The following is a 23,710-nucleotide window of genomic DNA, read 5'->3' on the forward strand; positions in this document are numbered from 1 at the left end:
AGTTTTAGCCCAATAAGTCTAAGAAACTTTACTTTTGTAGGAGGGCCCACCCATCTATGTTTAGGGCTTAATCCTGGCTCTGTGTTCAAGGATCACTCTAGGTGGGGCCTGTGAGAACATATACCAGGATGAGGATTGAAACTGGGTAGGCTGCATGTATGCAAGTCCTTTACCTGCTATACTATCTCTCAGGCCCAAGGCACTTTACTTTCAGGAATATTTTGTGATAATAATACATGTTCATGCAACATCCATAATATTATCATCCATTTACAATTGCTATTGACAAACATCATACATACTTTTCAATCTTAAAAATTATGTTTTTATTCAATTTTCCATTATGGTAATGTTTAGCTTCAGATATCTTCACCAAATAAATACACCAATGGTATGTTCTTATATCACACACTTAGGGAAAAAAACCCTACAGATTTCACATTATACCATTGAATTTGAACTGTTTCTCCTATCCTCATAACTTCTCTTTATCTATCTATCTATCTATCTATCTATCTATCTATCTATCTATCTATCTATCTATCTATCTACATGTATATATTACAGACATATATGTATATATATATATATATATATATAGAGAGAGAGAGAGAGAGAATTAAGGTAAAAATATGGAGTACTGGGGCTGGAGAGATAGCACAGCGGGTAGGATGTTTGCCTTGCACGCGACCGACCTGGGTTCAATTCCCTACATCCCATATGGTCCCCTGAGCACCACCAGGAGTAATTCCTAAGTGCATGAGCCAGGAGTCACTCCTGTCCATTGCCTGGTGTGACCCCCCAAAAAATTATGAAGTACTAGTGTACTGCCTTCAACTAATGGAGTTCAGGAGATAATGAACATTTTAGAAACAATAACTTGGATGAATTCTGTGTGCTTCTCAGAACCATAAGCAGAGTTGAATTTTTGTGGCCTATAGCAATGACTTAAACAATGTATTATTTTCTGGTCTTCATGCTTTCTCTCTATACGATAGTACACAGGGGAGGGTAGCTACCAGGTTTCTTACTCTTTGTTCTCTCATTCATGTTCCCTGGGACTATGTCTTACAAGTTTCATTTGACTTTCTTTTGGATAAGCTCATGCTAAGATATTTGGCTTAATTTTGACATAAAAGAGTAAGCTCCAGTAATTAAAAGTAATCCATGGGCTGATGTAGTTTATCTTTCAATATGCAGCAAGGCCAAAATGCCAGTTAGAGCAACTTAACTTCTAGGACTTGAGGTGACTGCTAATCAATGGCTATTTTCTTAGGGACAGGTAGAGAAATAATTTGGATACAGTGTGTTTGCGTGTGTGGAGGGGAGAGAGGGGGATAAGGATTCCACCCAGCAATGCTCAGGTGCTGCTTCTTATGTTGTGCTAGAGGGTAGGCTCGGGTTCGATCTATGGGTTCCTGCATGCAGAGGGTGTACTTCAACCCTTTCAGTTGTCTCCCCAGCTGGTGATTAGGATACTTCTGAACCTGTGCAGCATGAACAACAGAAAGACCAGCATTTGAGAGAGAAGACAGTCAAGTGCTGAAAAATACAGCTAATTTTCAGTTTCTAGTGGAAGTTATTCTCACAGTCATATTCGATAGATTAAAATAGAGATTAGTTCTCCTTGAACAGGTATCTTGCATTGTCACTATAGCACTTTGCATAAACATTTTAACATTTAATCAAAGGGACCTCAAGTCATTTATGAGAATTATAGTATATTAGAGAAATGGTGCCTAGACTTTTGAGAACTAATCCATACAGGATTTAAACTGATACTAGCAAAACTGAAACACAAATGGAGTCACAATTTTGTGTGGGATTTTATGACTATTATGTGATAAATAAACTCCCAGCTTAAGACAATCTCACAGAAGGTCAAATACAGTGTATTGATTCACTTTGTGATCGTGGTCTCAGTTACTTCTTCTATACATTATTAGTACAGATACTTCAGCAACTGTCAATTCCCTCACCTTTGTTCCACATTCTATGAAGTAAAATTCCAAAGTATGAAGAGCCAAGGAAATATTTCTAAGATTTCCTATGCCAGCCAAAATAGCAATACATACTGAGTTTAATGTCAGAGCTCAGGTGGTTTAAGTCCCATTCTATTTTCATTCAGTTCAGTTCTATATTCTCAGAGAGAACCAAACCCCATTTAATCTGCTGCTATACAGATGTTTTGGTCACTTAAAAAAATGAACACAATTTCTGAGACCTGTAAGGAGGCCACAGATCTGAACAAAATATTTTAAATTTGATTTTACAGTCAAACAGGAAGTTCAGCGGTGCACATTCTCTCTTATTCTAGAGTCATGTTAGCTCTTTGCTCTCTTTTATATATTTTATTGCAGGGATCTCTCAGGGACAATTTTAAATCTTTTGAGTGCCCTGTCTGAGAACACTGCTTTCTGAATACTAAAAAAATAAAAAGATGCTGGATTTGTTACTTGATATTCTGCACATCATCACATTATACCTGGACCGGCATTGAAGTAGAGGAGGTGTGGCAAATGGCCTTGACCTTGAGGGGTGCTCTTCTACAGTAAACTATATGGAATGATTTGTTGGAAGGCTCAGTATAGGATGACACACTTCTAAGGTGACTTTGTAAAGAAAAGTATTTTTACACTGACAAGCAACGTTTTGTGATTCCCCTAATCCTGTGCCCTTTACAGCTGGATCCAAAAACAAGAAATGAAAATGCTGCAGTGCATCGGCAATACCATCACTCATAGTGTTCAGTATAACTTGTAAAATGTTCTAAGTTTCAGCTCAACAATTTTAGATTGTGTTGGATTACAAGTCTTGGATTTCAAGAAGTAGAGTAAGATATTCACTAACTAGGAGCTACAATTACAGATGGCCATTTTGGAAACCCCTTGCTGGCAGGTTAACAAAGAAAGGAGTCAATGCAGGAATAATGAATTATGACTGTCATGCAGAGCTCTTGTTGCTCTTAGTATCAGGGATAGGGATGCAAATATGTAGAAGCCAAGATTTCCCTAGGAACACTTATTTGTGATTCCATGCTCTATGACAAGAATAACAGACAACAATAGCAAACAAGCAGAACAATCAAGGAGACTCATACTCAGGGATAAAGGCCAAGAATGCTCTCATCAGTTAAGCCCTCAGCTGCTCTAGGGTTTACTGGGGGCGATAGCACTCTAGAAGGAGGTTGGAGTAGAGGCAAGGGATCTTGTTTTTGGTACCCCTGCCTTAGTGAAGAATACAGCTAGTTCCACTGCCTTCTGTATCTATTTTAGGGACTTGAAGAATCAGTGGCAAGTAATTGGGGAACACATGCAAATCTGAGTCATGTGAGGGTGAGTTAAAGCATTATTTTTCTGCATCTACATATACATCACGATTATATTCCATCACAGTCAAATGCTTCCTAGATCTTATCTTTTTGCCTCAAATCTTTTTGTTGTTATTTATTTAAAAAACAGAAACAATTTCCGGCACAGGTAGAGCAAAGGGAGTAATGCAGGGGACTTAATACTCCTAAAGATTTAATACCTCAGGCCATGGGATATGGCATCTGGTAGATGAGTTCCCTGTCATTTTAGCCTACATGGAAAGTTCTAGAAGGCATTTTATATATTGCAATCTAAACTGTCTACACTTTATTGGTGAGTTTTTTTTAAAAACCTAGCCTTTCCTGCAACTTCACTTGTCTTTCTTTTAAGCTACCTTAGAAGCTACTGCATAAAAATTTTCTGTTCCAATTAAAGAATGGATTTAAACTTTTCTCTACAAAATTTACCAATCTTTGTCCCTTTTTTGTTCAAATTGTTTATCTCCTAATCATCTAGTCATAAAAACATGTTAATTCTAAACTGTGATTTTAAATAAATAAATAGTATCTTAGTATTTATCTAGTGAGTGCTTAGTTTTTATTATGCAAACAGGGGTTAAAACAATTTTGTGAATGAAAAATCACAGAATCTCTGAATGTCAGATCGATACGTTATAACTGTTTGTTAAACGGAAAACATATTCATGAATCACACTCCTTTTCATGGAAACATTATGATGTAATACCAAAAAGCTCTAAAGAGATGATCTTTCTTAAGGTTACTGACCCTTTGAGCAACTCCTGATTCTGGTCTATATTTTGACTTTGTCCTTTCCCCCACTTCTGTCATTATTCCCAATGTATTCTCTTCCTGCTTTTCTTCCCTTCTATCTGCTTCTTGAAAATATTTCTTTGCATATTGAGTAGCTATCATATTTTTTCTTCTCCAAATTCAAGTTATAAATAACAGTGGCATCTGAGGCTTTTTGTAATGTAGACGCTCTTTCTCTAGTAGTTAATTAGAAGTACTGTGTTTTTCAGTTTGCAATGCCTTTCACTCCAGATCTGATCTGTAGAAACTTTTCTGGTGAGAACTTTTCTGAAACTCTATTTCATAGCATTTAAGGATTTCAAGCAGTTCTTGATTTGTTAGTGTTTTTCTAGTGAAGATTGTGACCATTAATATTTAGAATCTTATTTAAATATGAGAAAGAGACTTGAAAGAGTGTTTGTACAATGCATGAATCAAAAAATGACAGGATATTAATGCCTGTATTTCCTATGACAGATGATGCTATCCACCCACCATCCAGCCAGGGGGACTTGAGGAGGCTCATTGCTATGCTATTTAGAGGAGATGTTAGACTTGGATTTCTGTAGATACTCATGGATCTCTCCATGACTTACCCTCCACTCTGCTTTATTTTTTATTGTTTTGTGTCCAAATCTACCCAGTTTGTTGTTAGAATAATTGGTTTACTTTGTGTGAGGTCAAAAGGACTTTCCTTTTATTTAAGATTTTTTTTATTGAATCACAGTGAGATAGACCCTTACAAAGCTGTTTGTGATTAAGTTTCAGTCATACAGTGTTAGGTTTCCAACTCCCATCTCCTACCAGTGTACATTTCCCAGCCCCAATGTCTGTGGGACCAAGTTATTCAGGGTCTGAAGAGGTGCTACCTGAAATAGCAAGGGTGAGAAAGAAGAGGGAGACCAAGCAAAAAAATGTTGTCAAGGTCTCATTTATTGAAGGCGAGTATACAGAATATATAGGCTGAAGGGCAAGGCTTGCATGCAAGCGGGCCAGGGTGGATCACGCAGGGCATTTGCGGGGCATTTGTGTAAGGGGGTTCAGCAGGCTGGAACATGATATGCCTGTTATCTTTGTGGGTTTCGCCCTTGGTACAGGATGTCTGTTTCAGAATATCAGAAACAGTTTAACTGCTTACAATATCTTGGTGGGCACTCCCTGTCTGGGGAAATGGCTAAGTTCTCCTTTTCCCAGGGTCTCGGTCCCCCACACCCAGTCTCCCTACTATCACCCCCCACATCCAATGTTTCTCTCTCTCTCTTGCTTGTTCTCTTTTCCTCTCTCTCTTTCTCTCTCTGGACATTGTGATTTGCAATAAAAATACTGACAGGTTATCATGAATGTGGATTTTACAGGGTAATATGAAATATGAGGGGGTATTAGATATATTTTAGAAGCAAAAAGTCCTTTCCAGGGAGAAAACATGGATATATAAATGTGGGAAGAAAGTAGAGCCAAGTGCCTTAAGTATACATTTTTAATATTCACACTTCACTTTTCTCCCACTTTCTTCATTTCTCCAAGTTTTCCACAATATTTTTGAGTTTGAAATAGCATTTTAAAATGGTTGAGCTTATCTTTTGTCTGTGCTAAGTACTAGCATATAGCAAAGAGGCACAAATTTTGTTTTTAAATTGATTTAGTAGAACAAGAGTGAGAGCACAGCAGGTAAGGTGCTTGCCATGCATGTGGACAATCTGGGTTTAGTCCCTGGCACCCCATATGTTTCCTGAGTATCACCAGGAGTGATTCTTGAGTCAACAGTCAGGAGTAACCCCTGCACATTGCCAGATGTGTGTGTATGTGTGTGTGTATATATATATATGTATATGTATATATATGTATAATTTACTTAATTTTAGCCATTATTTAATCTCTAACCTCATTGCCCAACACATTCTAGTTTTTCACTCTTTAAAAATCCTATGAAACTCTACCACTTCCAAGCTATTTCTTCAGATGAATAACCAATATAGCCCAATATAATACCTCTATTAATGCAACTGTTTGATTGGTTTTCCGTGAATCCACTCCTTATCCTTACCAATATTTGCCCCTTAAACAAAAAGCCTAAGATGAAACAAAGTCTACTGAGAAATATTCAATGTGGCACTGACGGGAGTGAGTGGCTATACAAAATAATTTCTTGAAAAGGGTGTTGTTTGAACACATCTCTATCCTGTCAATAATTCATATATGTCACAATAGAGTCCTAGGGTCACCCTATTTTTTTTTCTGAAGACCATCGTCTTCAGGGCTGTGCTGGGTAATAGGAATTAAATTAAATTGGATCATGTTCATTATATTGTGTGACAGGTGAAGGCTGGCATTTCTGTTTAAACATACTCTACATTTTAAAGCTTTATAGAGAAGACTCAGCATAGCAAAACATTTTCTTAAGGCTTGGCCCCAGAAAAATACTGGCATATCTTTTCTAAACTTCAAATCATGAAAAACCTAGATATTGTTAAAAGGGTAATAATGTAGCACTTATTTTAATAAAATTGGTTTTCAAGTTTACACAAAACAGCAAATAATTTGGATCTGTTTTGGTAGGAAATGTTTCATTTTCCAAAATGTTGTATAGTTATTGAGGATGTCAGAGTTTCTTGGCAGCTACAGCGAAACAATTTCCTTCAAATCATAAGAGGTTAGCATTTTAAGTTACTGGCAGGGCCAGAGCTGTAGTGCAGCATATTAGGTTACTGATCTGCCTTGCACAGAGATGACTCTAGTTCAGTCCTGGGCACCCCATCTGATCCCCTGAACCCCATCAAGAATGATCCCTGAGAGCACTGTGAGGAGTAAGCCCTGAGCACAGCTGGGTGTAGCCCAAAGCAAGAAACAAAAAGGAAAAGACTCACTAGCTTGGCAATGAGAGACATTTATAAAAAGTATAGACTATTTTCCACTACTTAATCTCCTCTTTGTTTTTCTTTCTCTCTTTTCCTTCCTTTTTTCTCTTTTTTTAGGAAAGCATAATTTCAGAGTCCTGAAGTCACAGTTAAATGATAAAATAAGGCAAGACCCACCGCAAGATGCTTAAGATGCCCCTCAAGCACCAGGCCAGAGGCCATCCCTGGAAAATTTTAGGACCGCATCAGAAGTGGGATTTTATTTTCCTCTTTTCTAGGGCTTTGGAATCTCAATCTTCATTACCTAATTCTGAGGAGAACAGTCTGGCTGTCACAAACACATTACATCAATAGTACACTATCCTATTCCAATCTCACAAAAATAAATATGAACTGAACAAGCATGATATTAAAGAACACATCCTCTGAAGCTGTACTAGAGGACTCACATAAGTTACAGAAGAGCACCGAAGAGTAAGTCAGTATTCTATAAAGGGAAAAAAGGTGACCACCATAGACCAAACTCATCCAGAACACTTTCTCACAGTAAGGGGTGGTGGATACTGATAGTGAATTTGAGGGTCCCACCTTCATACTATGACAGCAACCTGAATAAACAGTGCAAGTCTTCACCACAAGAAGTGAATGAAGGAAAAAAGCCCAGAAGCCTCAATAGGAAATACCGGCAAACAGTCTCTCTGGTAAAGAATTCAGAGGTGAAATGTTGAGGATGTTTAATGAACTCAAAGAAAGGGCAGCAGGCAGCCATTAAATTAAAAGAGAACATGAAAGAAACAGTGGAATGAATAGCCAATGAAGTACAGGAAGAAATGAGAGCAGAAATAAGAAAGTTACAAATAGAAGTGTCACTAATAAAGGATTCAGTAGATGAAATTAAAAACTAGTGGGTGCCCTCAGCAGTAGAATGACAACAGCCAAAGATAGGATCTGTGAGCTTGAAGATGAGCTGCATAAAGTATCCAAGGAACAACATAAAATGATAAAGGACCTCAAAATTGCTCTAGGGTGAATCAGAGATCCGGGCCATGAACTCAATAGGAGCTGTATAAGAATCATCGCAGGCCATTTCTTAATAATCAAGGGATATGTACAGCAGGAAGAAATCACGTCTATAAACACATATGCACCTAATGAGGGACCAGCAGAATACATAGAACAATTGCTAATAGACTTCGAGGAGGACATTAGTAGCAATACAATAGTAGTTTGAGATTTCAATACCACCTTTATACCTCTGGATAGAACAACAAGATTAAAACTCAGCAAGGCAGTACTGGCTTTGAAGGAAGAATGGGAAGAGAGAGGGCCAATATGTGTATACAGGGCTTTACATCCCCCAAAACCAAATACACATTCGTTTCCAGTGCACATAAAACATTCTCCAAGATAGACCTTGTGTTGGGTCACAAAATGTACCTCAATAGAATCAGAAAGATAGAAATTGAATCAACTTTCTTTTCAGACCAGGATGCACTGAAGATAGACGTTAATCACACACAGAAACAAGGAATGAAATCAAACACCTGGAAATTAGACAACTCAAGGTTGAACAATGAGTGGGTCAGGGAGGAAATCAAGAAAGAAGTAAAAAAATACATAGGAACAAATGAGAATGAAGACACGAGCTACCAGAATTTATGGGATGTAGCTAAAGCAGTGCTGAGGGGGAAATTTATAGCTCTGCAAGCATACACCACGGACAAGTGGGATTCATCCCGGGGATGCAAGAATGGTTTAAACATTCAAAGGTCAATCAACATAATCCATCATGTTAATAAAATAAAAGATAAAAAACATATAATCATATCAGTAGATGCAAAGACAGCATTTGACCAATCTAGCACCTATTTATGATGAAAACTCTCACCAAAATGGGAATTAAAGGAAATTTTCTCAATATAGTCAAAGGCCACAACGAGCATCATCCTCAATGGGGAAAAACTAAAAGTCCCCTAAGATCAGGGACAAGACAGGATGCCTACTCTCACTACTTCTATTCAATACTGTATTGGAAGTACTTGCCATAGCAGTTAGGGAAGAAAAAAGATATTAAGTATGTCCAGATAGGAAAGGAAGATATCAAGCTCTCACTATTTGCAGATGGCATGATACTATATTCTAGGAATCCTAAAGGATCTATCAAGAATTTCCTAGAAAAAAATAGACTTATACAGTAAAGTCTCAGGCAATAAAATCAATACACAAAAGTCCATGTCTTTCTTATATGCAAATAATGAGAGAGAAGAAAGTGATATGGTGAAAATCCTGTTCATAATTATGCCACAGAAAAGCAAAAATATCGGAATCAGCTTAACTTAGGAGGTAAAGGAACTGTACAAAGAAAGCTATAAAATGCTACTTCAAAAAATAAAAGAGGACATAAGGAAAAGGAAACACATCCCCTGCTCATGGATTGGGAGAATTAACATTGTCAAGCATTATACAGGTTCAATGCGCTCTATATAAGGATACCCATGATATTTTTCAAATAAATTTATCAAACACTCCTGAAATTCATATTGAACAATAAACCCCCACAAATAGCTAAGGCAATTTGTGGGGGGGGAAAAGATGGGAGGCATCACCCTCCCCAATCTCAAACTCTACTACAAAGCAGTAATAAATAAAACAGCATGGTACTGGACAAAGATAGAGCCACAGATCAATGGAACAGGGTGGGATATCCTTACACACTCTCAAATACATGACCATCTAATCGTTGATAAGGGAGCAAGAAATATAAAGTGGAGCAAGGAAAATCTCTTTAACAAATGGTACTGGCAAAACTGGACAGCTAAATGCAAAAAAAAAGTGGACTCAGATCTCTACCTAACACCGTGCACAAAAGTCATATCAAAATGTGTTAAAGACCTCAACATCAGATCAGAATCCATAAAATACACTGAAGAAAAGGTTGGCAAAACCCTCCATGACATTGAAACTAAAGGTATTTTCAAAGATGAAACTGTGCTGACCAAGCAAGTGGAAACAGAGATAAACAAATGAGACTATCTTATACTAAGAAACTTCTACACCTCAAAAGAAAGTGAACAGAATACAAATACAGTATCTAGAATGGGAAAGAGTATTCACCCAATATCCTTCTGATAAGGGGATAATATCAAGGATATACAAGACCCTGGTTGAACTCTACAAGAAGAAAACATCCAATTCCATCAGAAAATGGGGTGATTAAATGAACAGAAACTTTCTCAAAGAAGAAATTTAAATGGCCAAAGGGCACATAAAAATATTCTTCATCAGTAGTCATCAAGGAGATGCATATGAAAACAACAATGAGATATTGTCTTGCACCACAGATACTTGCACACAACCAAAAGAATAAAAGCAACCAGTGTTGGCATAGATATGAGGAGAATGAGACTCTCCTTCACTCTTGGTGGGGATGCTGACTAGTTCAGCCTTTTTGGTAAATATGGACATTTCTCAAAAAACTAGAAATTGAGCTCCTATTTGATGCAGCAATACCACTTCTGAGAATATATCCTAGAGTTGCAAAAAAGTACAGTAGAAATGACATCTGCTCTTGCAGGTTTATTGCAGCACTATTTACAATGGAATCTGGAAAAAAACTAGAGTGCACGAGAACAGATGACTGGTTAAAGAAACATTGGTATATATACACAATGGAATACTTTGTAGCTGTTAGAAAAGATGAAGTCATAAAATTTGCAGATAATGGATCAACATGGGTAGTATCATGCTAAGTGAAATGAGTCAGAGAGAGTTAAATGTCATAGAATGTGTGCACTCATTTGTGGAGTATAAAGTAACATAATGGGAGATTAACACCCAAGGCTAATAGAGGTAAGAGCCAGAGAATTTCTCCATGGCTTGGAAGTTGGGGAAAAAGGCAACTGGGATAGAAATGGGACCACTAACTGAATGATGCTTGGAGGACTTGCTTGGTATGGGACATGAATGCTGAAAATAGACTATAGATAGACCAAACATGATGGCCACTTACTACTTGTATTTCAAACCACAACACCAAAAATGGGAGAGAGTAAGAGGGAATGTGCTTGCCACAGAGGTGGGGGAGGGAATGGGTGGTGGCAGGAGGGACCCTGGGAATATTGGTGGTGGAGAACGGACACTGGTGGAGGAATGGGCACTTGATCACTGTATGGCTGAAACAAAATTATGAAAGTTTGTAAGTTGGTAACTGTATCTCATAGTGATTCATTAAAAATATTTTTAAAATGATAAAATAAGGCAAAAAACCTTCGATTGAAAATGATGTGGTCAATTTCATTGTGGAACAATTCACTGGGAGACTTCCATGTCCAGCGTTTAGATTTGGCCTTCTGGAATTGTGAGTTACCATGGATGGTCTTGGGCGACATGATGAACTCAGTCTCTCACCCTTTTCTTTCCATTCTAGGCCATGGGTCCCAATGTGGAGTTCATTGGGTGACCTTCTCAGTCCAATCTTGGCATTAAAATCACTGACAATGATCTTGTAGAGGGTGTGGAGAACTTCTCCACCTCCATGTAGAACTTCTCAATTTCTTCTTCATTGTAGTTAGATGTTGGTGTGTAGACAATGAAGATAGAAACTGCTGGCAGCGAGCTACATCTATTCAAGTGTAATCATCTGATTCAGGTTGGTAAGCATTCGAATAAATCAATTCTCATGGCCAAGTTCATGTTGACAAGAACACCAACGTCACCAACGCCTCTGTTGTTGTATGTTCCGAGGAATAGTTCTTCTCTAGTGTCAAAAATGGCGTGATGTGATCGATGCCTTCTTGTTTTGGTCAGAACAATGATGTTGTACTTGATCTTCTGCACTTCCATCATCAGGTCCTCGATGGATGCTTCTGATGCCAGTGTACATGTGTTGAAAGTACAGATGGTCATTTTAGTCCTTCTTTATTTTGGCACACTATTTTATCTCTGAGATTTTATCAGCCTCTCCTTGCTCATCCTTCTTAACATTGCCATATTGGGGGCTCTTTCGGTGTCAGGCAAATGAGGTTCATTGTTGTTACTGTTTTTGGCATATCAAATACACCAAGGATAGCTTGCCAGGCACTGCTGTGCGGGCGAGGTACTTTCGGTAGCTTGCTGAGCCTCCAAGAGGGATGGAGGCTTTTATGGAGGCCAGGTTTCCCCTGGTTCACACCATATTTGAACCCCATCAAATCTGGTGCAGTAATTATGTAAAATGGGTATTAATTGTCTTATGATGCTCACGGCCAGGTGGTCCAGAAAGCTGCCTGGAGCGTGGCGGTGGCTAGGTAGTGGAGGTAGTGGAGGTCAGCTGATGAGGTATTTATCTGGTACGGGTAGGGTAGGTTGTCGGGTTTGATCCCTGGGGCTCCGGAGATTGGAGTGTTGGCCGATGTGGCAGAAGCCGGGAAAAGTATTTACAACGTTCACCTGTCCTTCGCCAACTACAAGACCAAGATGACTGCCCTCCGACGTCCTGATGGATCTATCACATCTTCCAGAAGGGAAATGGAGAGGATTATTCATGACTTCTACTCATATCTCTTCAACAGCCACATCCACCTGCCCACATACCAAATTCCACAGGATGGATGTCATACCCAATGTCCTCCCTTCGGAAATCCACATGCCATTTCCTCGGTAAAGAGGCATATAGCATCTAGTCCAGACAAGGTCAGACCCGAACACCTGAAAAATCTGCCTCCAGTACTCGTCAATACACTGGCTTGGCTCTTCACATCCTGCCTGTCATATACAAGGTTCAGACCCAATAGAAAACCAGTAGGACCGTTCTGTTGTACAAGAAGGGAGATATCCACAACATCAACAACTATCGCCCAATCTACCTGTTGTCCATTGTCTACAAGTTGTTCACTCAAGTCATGCTGAATAGAATAGGCAGAACACTAGACAAAGGAAAACCATGTGTGCAAGCTGGGTTCTGAAAATGATTCATCATGATAAACCATATCCACATGGTTACCAAGCTCATTGAAGTTTCGCGAGAGTTCAAGATGCCATTCTGTATAACGTTCAGCGATTTAAACAAGGCCTTTGATTCTGTTGAGACTGAAGCAGTCATTGAAGCCCTAGCCAAACAGGGCGTTCAAACTCAGTACATCAAGATCCTCCACAAGCTGTATTATGGATTCACCACCAGGATCTCACCATTCTACAAGGAAGTGATCATTGACAGAGAGGGGTTCGGCAGCGTGTAACCATTTCACCAAAATTCTTCGTTGCCACCCTCAAAGAACATCATGCGAAGACTGAAATGGAAGGAATGGGAGTGAAATGGGAGGAATGGGAGGAAGATAGATGGTCAGCAACTACACCACCCCTGCTTCATTGATAACATCGTTCTAATAATACTAATCATTAGTCAAGTGGAACAAATGCTGGCCAACGTCAACAGAGAGTGTGGAAATGTTGGATTGCAGCTGAATCTGACCAAAACAATGTTCATGAAAAATGAACTAGTCCCTGATGTTCCATTTGTCCACAATGGAACAAACAGCTCTGGATGCAGCAGCTATGCACACCTGGGTGGAGAACTCAACATGTTGCCAGAATTGTGCAGGAGGAAAAGAGAAGCACGGACGCCTTCAAGAGCGTTGAAGAAATGGTTAAGAGGACGAAGAACCTCCAGCTCCACGCACATCTTTTTGACTTCACTGTTCTTCCTGCACTAATATATGCCTCAGAGACCTGGGCCCTATGAAAACAGAATGAGAATGTTATTTGGGAATCTCAAAGAGGAATCGAAAGAGCTATGCTTGAAGTATCACGTTTCACTCAAGTAAGAGAAGGAATCCGGAGTTCAGACCTCCGCCTAAGGTCAAGAACCAGGGACGCTGTCTCATTTGCCAAAGCATCAAATATCAGATGGGCTGGACACATAATGTGATTCAGAGATGACCACTGGACTAGAGCTCTTACCAACTGAATTCCACGGGATGTCAAACGACCGCATGGCCTCCCACTTATGAGATGGTCAGACTTCTTCATCAAAGCCCTGAATGAACAATTTGAGGCTCTTTGTGTTCCTGGAGTGAGCCGATACTATTGGGCTACACTAGCTCGAGACAGGGACAAATGGAGATGTTACTGGTGCCTGCTCGAGCAAATTGAAGATCAATGTGATGACAAGTGATACAAGTGACAAAATAAGAGTTTCTAATTCTTTTTTTATTAATTATTTTTATGAGGTATTATAATTTTTCAGTACAATACAAGTTTTTTGTTTTACTATTTAATATTTCTTATTTCAAGTGAGCAAAATACAAAGTTAAGAAAACTATAGAGAATTATTTGAAGTTCCACACATTTGCTTTCAATTATTTGCTGCCTAATCTATTTTTAATGCTAAGCCAAATCTGTATTCTGTAGTATTTACAATTTAACTAAAACCTCCGTTCTGTTTATTCAAGAACTATAAGCCATTCTTCATTACAACTTTTTTTCTGCCATACAGACTGTACTCTGGATTATGTATCTATGCTAAGTGAACTGTCAGAGCTTTTGGGTCATAGGTGTCCCTCACATCCAAATGAGATGTTGAACTGTTCCACCTCACACCATGACAGGATGTTATTCTATACCTTCTCTGGTACAACATATTATCTGTTGACTTAAGTTAGCTCATTTTGTTTTAACATATATATTTACTTAAAATGAACTTTGGACTCAAATAATGCCTCTGTGGTCAGTGTGAGTACACTTTGCTTTGGAAATATAAAGGCAGTTGATTTCCCACTTTTTGTGTTTTGAAAAAAGCCAGACATGCAATACAACAGAACTCAAGGTTCCCACTCTTGCCATAAATCCCTGCCAACTTTGGAATAAATTATTTTTGCCTAAGTCTTTGGCTAAACCCATAGGGTGTGATCTATGGTCAAGTTCTTATCCCTTTCTCTTAGCAGTTTTTCTTTTTCTCAAAATATAGCACTCTCATTAATATCTGGGTTAAATACCAATGCCTAGGTGTTTGTACTAAAATGATTCCTTATTCAGAGAAGGTTTGTGCTGAGGATATTAACAATGTTAATAAATATGGTTGATGTTGAATACCAAAACTCTATTTTTTCAATATATTTTGAGTGCTCCGTTTTTGTTGATAGCAATATAACTTTTCTTCTTCACCTTTAAAAAAACATTATTTCGTTCTAATTTTTAACTAAAGATTTTTATTCCCCACCTCAAGCAGAACCCCAGCATTCAAAAACCTCCAGAACTCAGAGGCAGGCATGCTCAAGGCCACTCTCCACACACTCAGATGAGCCTCACTCATGAAGGAACCAGTAGAGGAACCCAGGTATGTGGGACACATGGCTGAGATCTCCAAGCCTGCTCGGATCAGGACAGGACCTCCTTCACACACCTCCCCAGTTTTCCAGTAGCTTGGCAAACTGTCCCCATATCATGTAGTCAACGGCCAATATCCAGAGAGTATAAAATAAAGCTCCCAGAAGAGAGTGACACAAGAATCTCCTGACTCCACGCCAGGCTCTCCTCACTGGGGAACCTTGGAGGGTGCTGAGAGCAATGCAGTATTTCCTGGACTGCATTCAAGGCAGCCAAACCTCTTATAGTCTAGCACACTGATATACCTAAAGTAGCACACATTTGTTTGGTTTTAATATACTTGCTTGTATTCTTTTATATACAGGCATAAATGGCTCCATAGTGAAATACGTCAATGTCTTGACAGATATATTATTGTCATGCCAATAAGGACAAACATTATTTTTAAAAAAGCTAAAAAACTGCCAATTTTACAGAATTTCTAAATATATTTTAAGGTAGATACAAGCAACTGTTTTCTATTGTCAAATTATCCTAAGAAATTTACATAATTCTATAATGTCTTTTCAAGGAAGTTATACCATAGATTAATAACTGTTTTCTTTGTGCTGGCTACAATTACAATTAAAAATTAGAGTCTGCTATGGGCTCTTTTTTATTCAATTATTTAATATCTGATAGGATTTTGTTTCCCAGGAAAAAGTTTAATGAAAATTGAATAATTATGCTGGAAATTTAGTAGTGGTTTAAAAATAGACAATATTTTATGTTTTTAAATAAAGGTACCATGAGATTTGCAAAATCACTCATAGCTGAAATTCAGACAGTGTTTCAGCATCACGCTCAACACCAATGCTAACTTCCCTCTAGCATTGTGCCTAGGTTCCTTCCTACCCCCAGTGCCCCGCCCCCCCCCATATGCACAATTTTGTTTGTTTGATTTTTGGGTCACACCCGGCAATGCACAGGGGTTATTCCTGGCTCTGCGCTCAGGAATTACTCCTGGCAGTGCTCAGGGAACCATATGGGATGCTGGGAATCAAACCCGGGTTGGCCATGTGCAAGGCAAACAACCTACCTGTTGTGCTATTGCTCCAGCCCCACTGACATGCACAATTTTAAGTTTCATTGTTATTGTTTGAATTTCATGCTTTCAGTGTTGTTGACTGTGTGATTTAGATATATCCATATACCACACCTCCATACAGTAAGTGTGACCTGTTCCCATCTACCTCTTTTTCCTTCCCTCCCTCAATTTAGAATGAAAAAATGAAATACATTCTTATTCAGTGCAAGCATTCAGTACTTATAAATTCTAACCTATCTATAAAATTTAGCTCCAAGCATATGAACAAACATAGAAAATAAATCTTTACTTTTTGCTTAACTACATGCCATATTTAAACATCTAAGTATTGTATTAAAAAATTCTGTAAAATGTTTCTTTTAGCAAACATAAATTAGTGGTTGTTACTTTGATTAGTGTCAGTGGCTTATCAGATACACTGAGAAGTTTGAGAGGTTGTCCTTTTAAAGAAGAGTAATGGCAGCTTGCTAATGAAAGAATTATGCTTTAGGACTATGCTTATTTACTAGCAATGTTATAATAAGGAATCTTTGCTATAAATAACTCTTGATGTGGAAGAGACTTATTTTTTTCTATTTATAAGTATTTTATTGCTGTTCCTTTTTAGAATGTATCAGACATAGTCATATGACAAGTAATGAGTAACCTGAGAGTTTCTCTATTTTACTTATTATAATTTGTTTGAATCTCTTTTTATTCAACAACTACTAGGAAATTGTAGGAAATTTTTGTAGGAAATTTTTGTAGGAAATAGTTTGTAGGAAATTGTGCTATAGCTAAGTACTATTTATTACATCTCTGTTTGCCTCATGGACTTCATGGCTTATGAAAAACACTAAAAAGAACCCAGTTTTCTTCTCATGATTCATTCTTGAGACACAAATATTATCTATATACTCTGGCTGTCATTTAGTTCCAGGGTCCCCTTACCTTCTAAAAGGTATAATCTTGGCAAGGGTTTTTGATAACACTGCACCAAAAATAGGTGGATTCAAGCTGGAGATTTCCCTTGATGATTTTGCTGATGTAAGACCTTTCCCCGGTGCCATCACTATATATATATTGCAAGAGCACAAAAGATTTAGCACATTTTTTCAGATTTTGTGGAAAGAGAAAGAAATAACTTTAAACATAATGGTTAAATTTAATGAGGGCCTGTAGTGACACATTTGGATACTTTACTGAAAGCAGTTGGATATTAGAAAACTTTAATGTTGAATGCATGCAAATCAGAATCTCATGATTATTATCATGAATTTGACCCAAATATCAAAGTTCGGAGAAGACAAGAAAATGAGTTAATCTAGAAATGACAGGGCACACATTTTTTAATTTTTTTAAATTTATTTACTTTTTTTAATTGAATCCCCATGAGCTACATACAATGATCGAACACCCATCCCTCCACCAGTGTACATTTCCACCATCAATGTCCTCAGTAATCCTCCCCTCACCCCTCCCCCTGCGTATATGGCAGCAAATTTCCCTTTTATTCTCTCTCTCTCTCTACTTATGGGTAATATGGTTTACAATGCAGATATGCGAGGCCACTGTGATTGGTCCTTTATCTGTTTTCAGCACATATCTCCCATACTGAGAGATCTCTCTAACCATCATTGACTTAATGGTCCCTTCTCTATCCCAGCTGCTTTATCCCCCAGCTCATAAGTTAGGTTTCCAACCATGAAGCACTCTTCCTATTCTTGGGCATTAGTCTCATATTAAGATATTTTATATTACATAAATTAATGCAATCATTCTATGTATATTCCTCTTTTTCTGACTCATTTCACTTAGCATGCTATTCTCAAGGACCATCCACTTATAAGCAAATTTCATGACTTTATCTTTCCTAACAGCTGCATGGTATTTCATTGTGTAGATGTACCAAAATTTCTTTAACCATTTGTCTGTTCCTGGGCACTTGGATTGTTTCCGTATTCTGGATATTGTGAACAGTGCTGCAAAGAATGAACAGGTGCAGATGTCATTGCTATTGTGCTTTTTTGAATCCTTTGGATGTATTACCAGAAGTGGTATCGCTGGGTCAAATGGAAGCTCAATTTCTAGTATTTTGAGGAATGTCAATATTGTTTTCCAAAAAGACTGAACCAGTCAACATTCCCACCAAGAGTGGAGAGTCTCTTTTTCCTCACATCCACACCAACACTGTTTGCTTTTGTTCTTTTGGACTGTGCCAGTCTCTGGTGTGAGATGATATATCATTGTTGTTTTATTATGCATCTTCCTGATGATTAGTGATGAAGAACATTTTTTCATATGCCTTTTGGCCATTCGAATTTCTTTTTTGAGAAATTTTTTATTCATTTAATTGCCATATTTTTCTGATGAGATGGATGTTTTCTTCTTGCAGAGTTCAACCAGCGACATGTATATCTTTGATATTAACTCCTTATGAGTGGTATTGGATGAATATCCTTTCCCATTCTGTAGGCTGTCTTTGTATCCTGGTCATTGTTTCTTTTGAAGTGTAGAAGCTTCTTAGTTTAAGATAGTTCCATTTGCTTATCTTTGCCTCCACTTGCTTGGTCAGTGGCATTTCATCATTGAATATACCTTTAGCTTCAGTGTCGTGGAAGGTTTTGCCAAACTTCTTCAGTGTACCTTATGGATTCTGATCTGATCTTGAGGTCTTTAATCCATTTTGATCTGACTTTTGTGCATGGTGTTAGAGGTCTGAGCCCATTATTTTTTTAAATGTAGCTGTCCAGTTTTGTCAGCACCATTTGTAAAAGTAGCTTTCCTTGCTCCACTTTATATTTCTTGCTCGTTTATCAAAGATTAGATGATCATATATTTGGGGGTGTGTGTAAGTATATTCCATTGGTCTTCAGATCTGTCTTCTTTACAATACCATACTGGTTTAATTATTAGGGGCATACATTTTAAAGACTTATAAGAAATGCATATTAGATAATCATTTCCCACACAAAGTACTAAAAAAAAAACAATCAAAAAGAAGACAACTGAGTTCTGAAGAACTGAAGGAGTGTGAAAATTGCATTAAGAATTCCAAGAATAATCCCAGAGGAAGTTTCTAAAAGTACCTAATAATTCATTCTGATTTAGATAGTCTCAGTTTAGTTTCTTTCTATCCCATTACACAACTGTCACTGAGAATACAGATGCCCACCAAATTTAAAGGAATAAAAACATATTTAGTACTTATGCTATGCTTTTTCTTCTTCTATGCTAATTATTCTAGTTCGCCCCCATACTTTTATGTAGTGTGGAAGAATTAATAAATTAAAGTCTATCTAATTTAAATAATAAACAAAAGGATGGGATAATTTTTTTTAAGAAAAAGGAAATGCTGACTGAGGAGTAAGCTGAGGTTAAGTCCTGAGTAACTGGACTCCCATCCCACTTATATTTAACTGCAGATTTATGTTTTGAGATGCCCACTAGATTTTATTTGGAAATTGTTCAGTTAATCAAAATGTAGACATTTATAAATGAATGGTGGTAAAGTCAGTATCACATAGATATTCAGGAGTGGCTTGAATATTTTGTTTTTTATTCCACATGAAAAATATTTTATGTTCGTAGCCCGCGTCGCGATTTCCCTTCGCCAGCAAAGAGTGAGACGACATGGGTTGAGGATCCTTCTGCAGCAGTTTTATTCACTTAACTTCATGAGGAGAAAGAACAACAACCCGGGTAATGGCAGTCCTTATATAGCCTGGTTGCCCCGCCTCTAAGGTGGTGCTCATCTTCTATTGGCTCTCGCCCATCACCCCATAGGGTGGCGCTCATTCTATTGGCTCTCGCCAATCACCCCATATGAGGTGGCGCTCTATTGGCTCTCGCCACGCATGCGCAATGCAGTTGTTGCGCATGCGCAATGTGTTTGTCGCGCATGCGCGATCATGCGCATGCGCACATGCGCAATGTGCTCTGGCTCCCTACATCTCCCCCTTATGTCTTTGTTTATGGAGCCATCCTGTTGGTAGAAGGGGGTGGCGGTCACCACTGCCTGTATTACAAGGGACTGAGGAGGCCTCCGCACGTCCCCTTCAGGTCGCGCCAAGGCTCCACCTGTCCCGCCGTCCTCACTTCCAGGCAGGGCAAAATCCGACGGCGGCCCTATGCAAGTGGCTCGCCACCCTGAGTCGGGGGCCAACTCAGTGCAGTGCTCTCTGGCCTGACACCCTTCTCAGGAAGAATACTCGGGAGCACCCGTACTCGTGCAATGAGCCCTTGTGGCTCCGAGCGTGCAAGGGCTGCTCCCAGAGCAGGAGCCATGAGCGCAAGATAGAGAGGGATAGCGGGAGCCCAATGGCTGCTCCCAGAGCAGGAGCCATGAGCGCAAGATAGAGGGGGATAGCGGGAGCCCAACGAGTCCGAGCCCCCGCCAGAGGATTGGGGCACCAGGCAGCAGTCAGCTATAACCTAGGTAAAAGCAAATAATCAAAACAACAATCAAAAAATACAACCATCAAAACAAAATCAGAAATGCAATCAACCAACATAGCATCAAGCGGTTTCCACGTAGGACATATGGGGCTTTGCAGTAAAATACCTCTTTCCTCCTAGGTAGGGTACATTCAGAATAGCTGGTATAACACATGGCATTCATCTGGTCTACCACTTGACAGTTTTGAGGACAGGGATCCCCCTTATTTATAAAAGTAGGCTTGGGCACGCACTGCCAAAACTGGGTCAGTCCGCCTCGAGCACTGGGCCGCGTGACGAGATATATAGTCAGAGTCCCACAGTCCACGGTTTTCGTGTAGCTCGTTGGGGTCACCGAAGATTGTCCTCCCTGACAGTTGCACGGGGTCCCATAACAGCTGTTGTAGGAGGCGTGTAGGGTCAGCCGGCCGGCCCAATCCGGCCTCCGTCGGTTGCACAGTCAGCAGCAGGATCATCATTGCAAACCCGCAGGGTCGGCACGGGACGACGAGCCACATGTTCTCTGTAAGAAGAAAAGAGAGAATCCCTCTCAGGGGTTCCCCCTGGAGCATTCTGCGGACTCGGAAATCTTTAAAAACTCTCACTCCTTATGACCCTGAGCTAAGTAGCTTAAAAAAAAATTTTTTTTTTTTAACCAAACTTCGATAATAGCATAGAAGAAAAAAAATTTTTTTTTTTTTTTGACTATCAAATGTCTACGGAAACACAAGTAACTTTGTTTATTTTGAGGGTTTCTGTACCTTTGTTGTTTGAAAAACAGCTAAATTCCTCATTAAAATTAGCAGAGGCTTATAAGATAAACCTTGCACTCTGAATTCCCAATTCACTTTTAGATTTCTGGCTCTAGTTCTGTAGCTGTTTCTAGATAGTACAGATACTGGAATTCAAAAGAATTTCAATTGGTAATAACTATTAATGTTCTTCCAATAAAAAATTTAGACTAAAAATTTCAATTTCGTTGTAGGCGCCATATTCTAATTAGAAATCTTTGTTTAAACCTGGTCTAACAGGTTCCAAAATCACATAGATCCTTTAAATTGCTGAACTGCATATCACCCTGATCTCTCGAGATGATCCTGTTTTCCCCAGGCCTAATTTTTTTACCACTGATTTTCATTCTGGCTCCATCACTCAAGTGTTCCACATAGAGAGACAGACAAACAGACAGACAATAAGTTCACTAAAAACACCACATGTACATGTGCACACATCTGCAGTTGATCTATTGATCTGACCCTTCAGAAATGGCAGGGAAAAAACTGATAGACTGAGAAAGGAAGGAACAAGTCCCCAGGGCAAAGTTAAGCCCTGTCGGCCGATTGGGAACATTGCTCCCCGTTTCTCTGCCTGACCAGCCAGTTTCCTGCTTATTAAAATTGGGTCAAGAAAGCGCTTTTGTTGATATAAGCCGGCAAAACAATCCATGACAAAGTTGTTGAAACCTAAGTTGTCAGATGTTACAATTTTAAGATCAAGACTATTTCTGAGGTGGATAGACCACCTTAGCGACACTCTTTTTCATTCCTGATATTATTAAACACTCAACCACATGATCTTGCATTTTCCTGACTTCTCTGCTGATAATAATAAGCATAACTAAGAGAAATATAATGAGACAAATATACACACATACTAAAGGCACTCGCACAAATCACACTCCTGCACTCATTCGGACCGGTCCTCTTTCATTCCGGTGCGCACCCCGCGCACCACATTCACACAGAAATTCTTAAACCTGCCCTACGGGAGTCCACATTACCTTTGGTCTTGTCCCCCTGACAATGGGGTTGCTACAATGTACATCGGGCTCTTTCTAATAAGAAGCTAGCAATCTAGAGGCAAAAAAGGGGGGGGGGTGGCAATATAAAAGCTATCTGTATAAAGATTAAAGGGATGAGGGGTCGAGGCAAATAATTTGGACACGGCAGCAAGTTCAAAACCAAGGAAAAGCTGGGGAGGGTGCATACCCCAAAAAAAAAATGATTCCAATGGAAGCGAGGGCTGGGGCCCAGCGCAGTTTGTGACAGGGAGAGAAAAGGCAAAACGCTTGCAATCCTCTGGGTGGAGGGGAATGGAGAAAAAGCAATTCTTAAGAATAAGGACAATCTTAGAGCTGCCGTGGGGAATAGCCGACGGGCAAGGGATGCCAGGCTGGGTGGCGTCTATGGGGATCATAGTTTTATTTATTTCCCGGAGGTCATGGAGGAGCCTCCAGTTACCGGATTTCTTTTTTTAATCACAAAAATGGGGGTGGGGTGCCGGGCTGTTCCTGCACTAACAACTTGGCGGCCTGTAATTTTTCAATGGGAAGGGGGCCCTAGGTGTCAATTAGTAAAAAGCCCATTTGTGAGAGAATATCCCTGCCCCAGAGTTTGACAGGGAGCCCAGGCAGAACATAAGGGCATACAGTCCCGGATTTGCCCTCCCCGGTGCGCCAATCAAGTGGGGACAAACTTAACATAGGGTTTTGGGATTGGCCTGTACCCTGAAGGTGAGTCAGTGAGGGGGTGAGGGGCCACACTTTTGGCCAGTCTTTTTTGGCAATGATCGTTACATCTGCACCAGTGTCAATCAAACCCGAAAGCACCTTCCCATTGATTTCATCCTTATTTATTTCTAACTTCTTGCCCCCACCGGGCAGTCCTTTTTCCTTATTTATTTCTAACTTCTTGCCCCTACCGGGCAGTCCTTTTTCCTTATTTATTTCTAACTTCTTGCCCCCACCGGGCAGTCCTTTTTCCTTATTTATTTCTAACTTCTTGCCCCCACCGGGCAGTCCTTTTTCCTTATTGCTGGGTATTTTCATACGCGCGCCCAGCCCTTCTGATCGCTCGGTTTCTGACAAGCTGTTTTGGACCTTTTCCAACACCTGCCGGCCTTCCCTGACCACTATGGAGCATGCCTCATCC

Source organism: Sorex araneus, chromosome 2 (genome assembly GCF_027595985.1).
Source record: "Sorex araneus isolate mSorAra2 chromosome 2, mSorAra2.pri, whole genome shotgun sequence".
In the NCBI taxonomy this organism is placed as follows: Eukaryota; Metazoa; Chordata; class Mammalia; order Eulipotyphla; family Soricidae; genus Sorex; species Sorex araneus.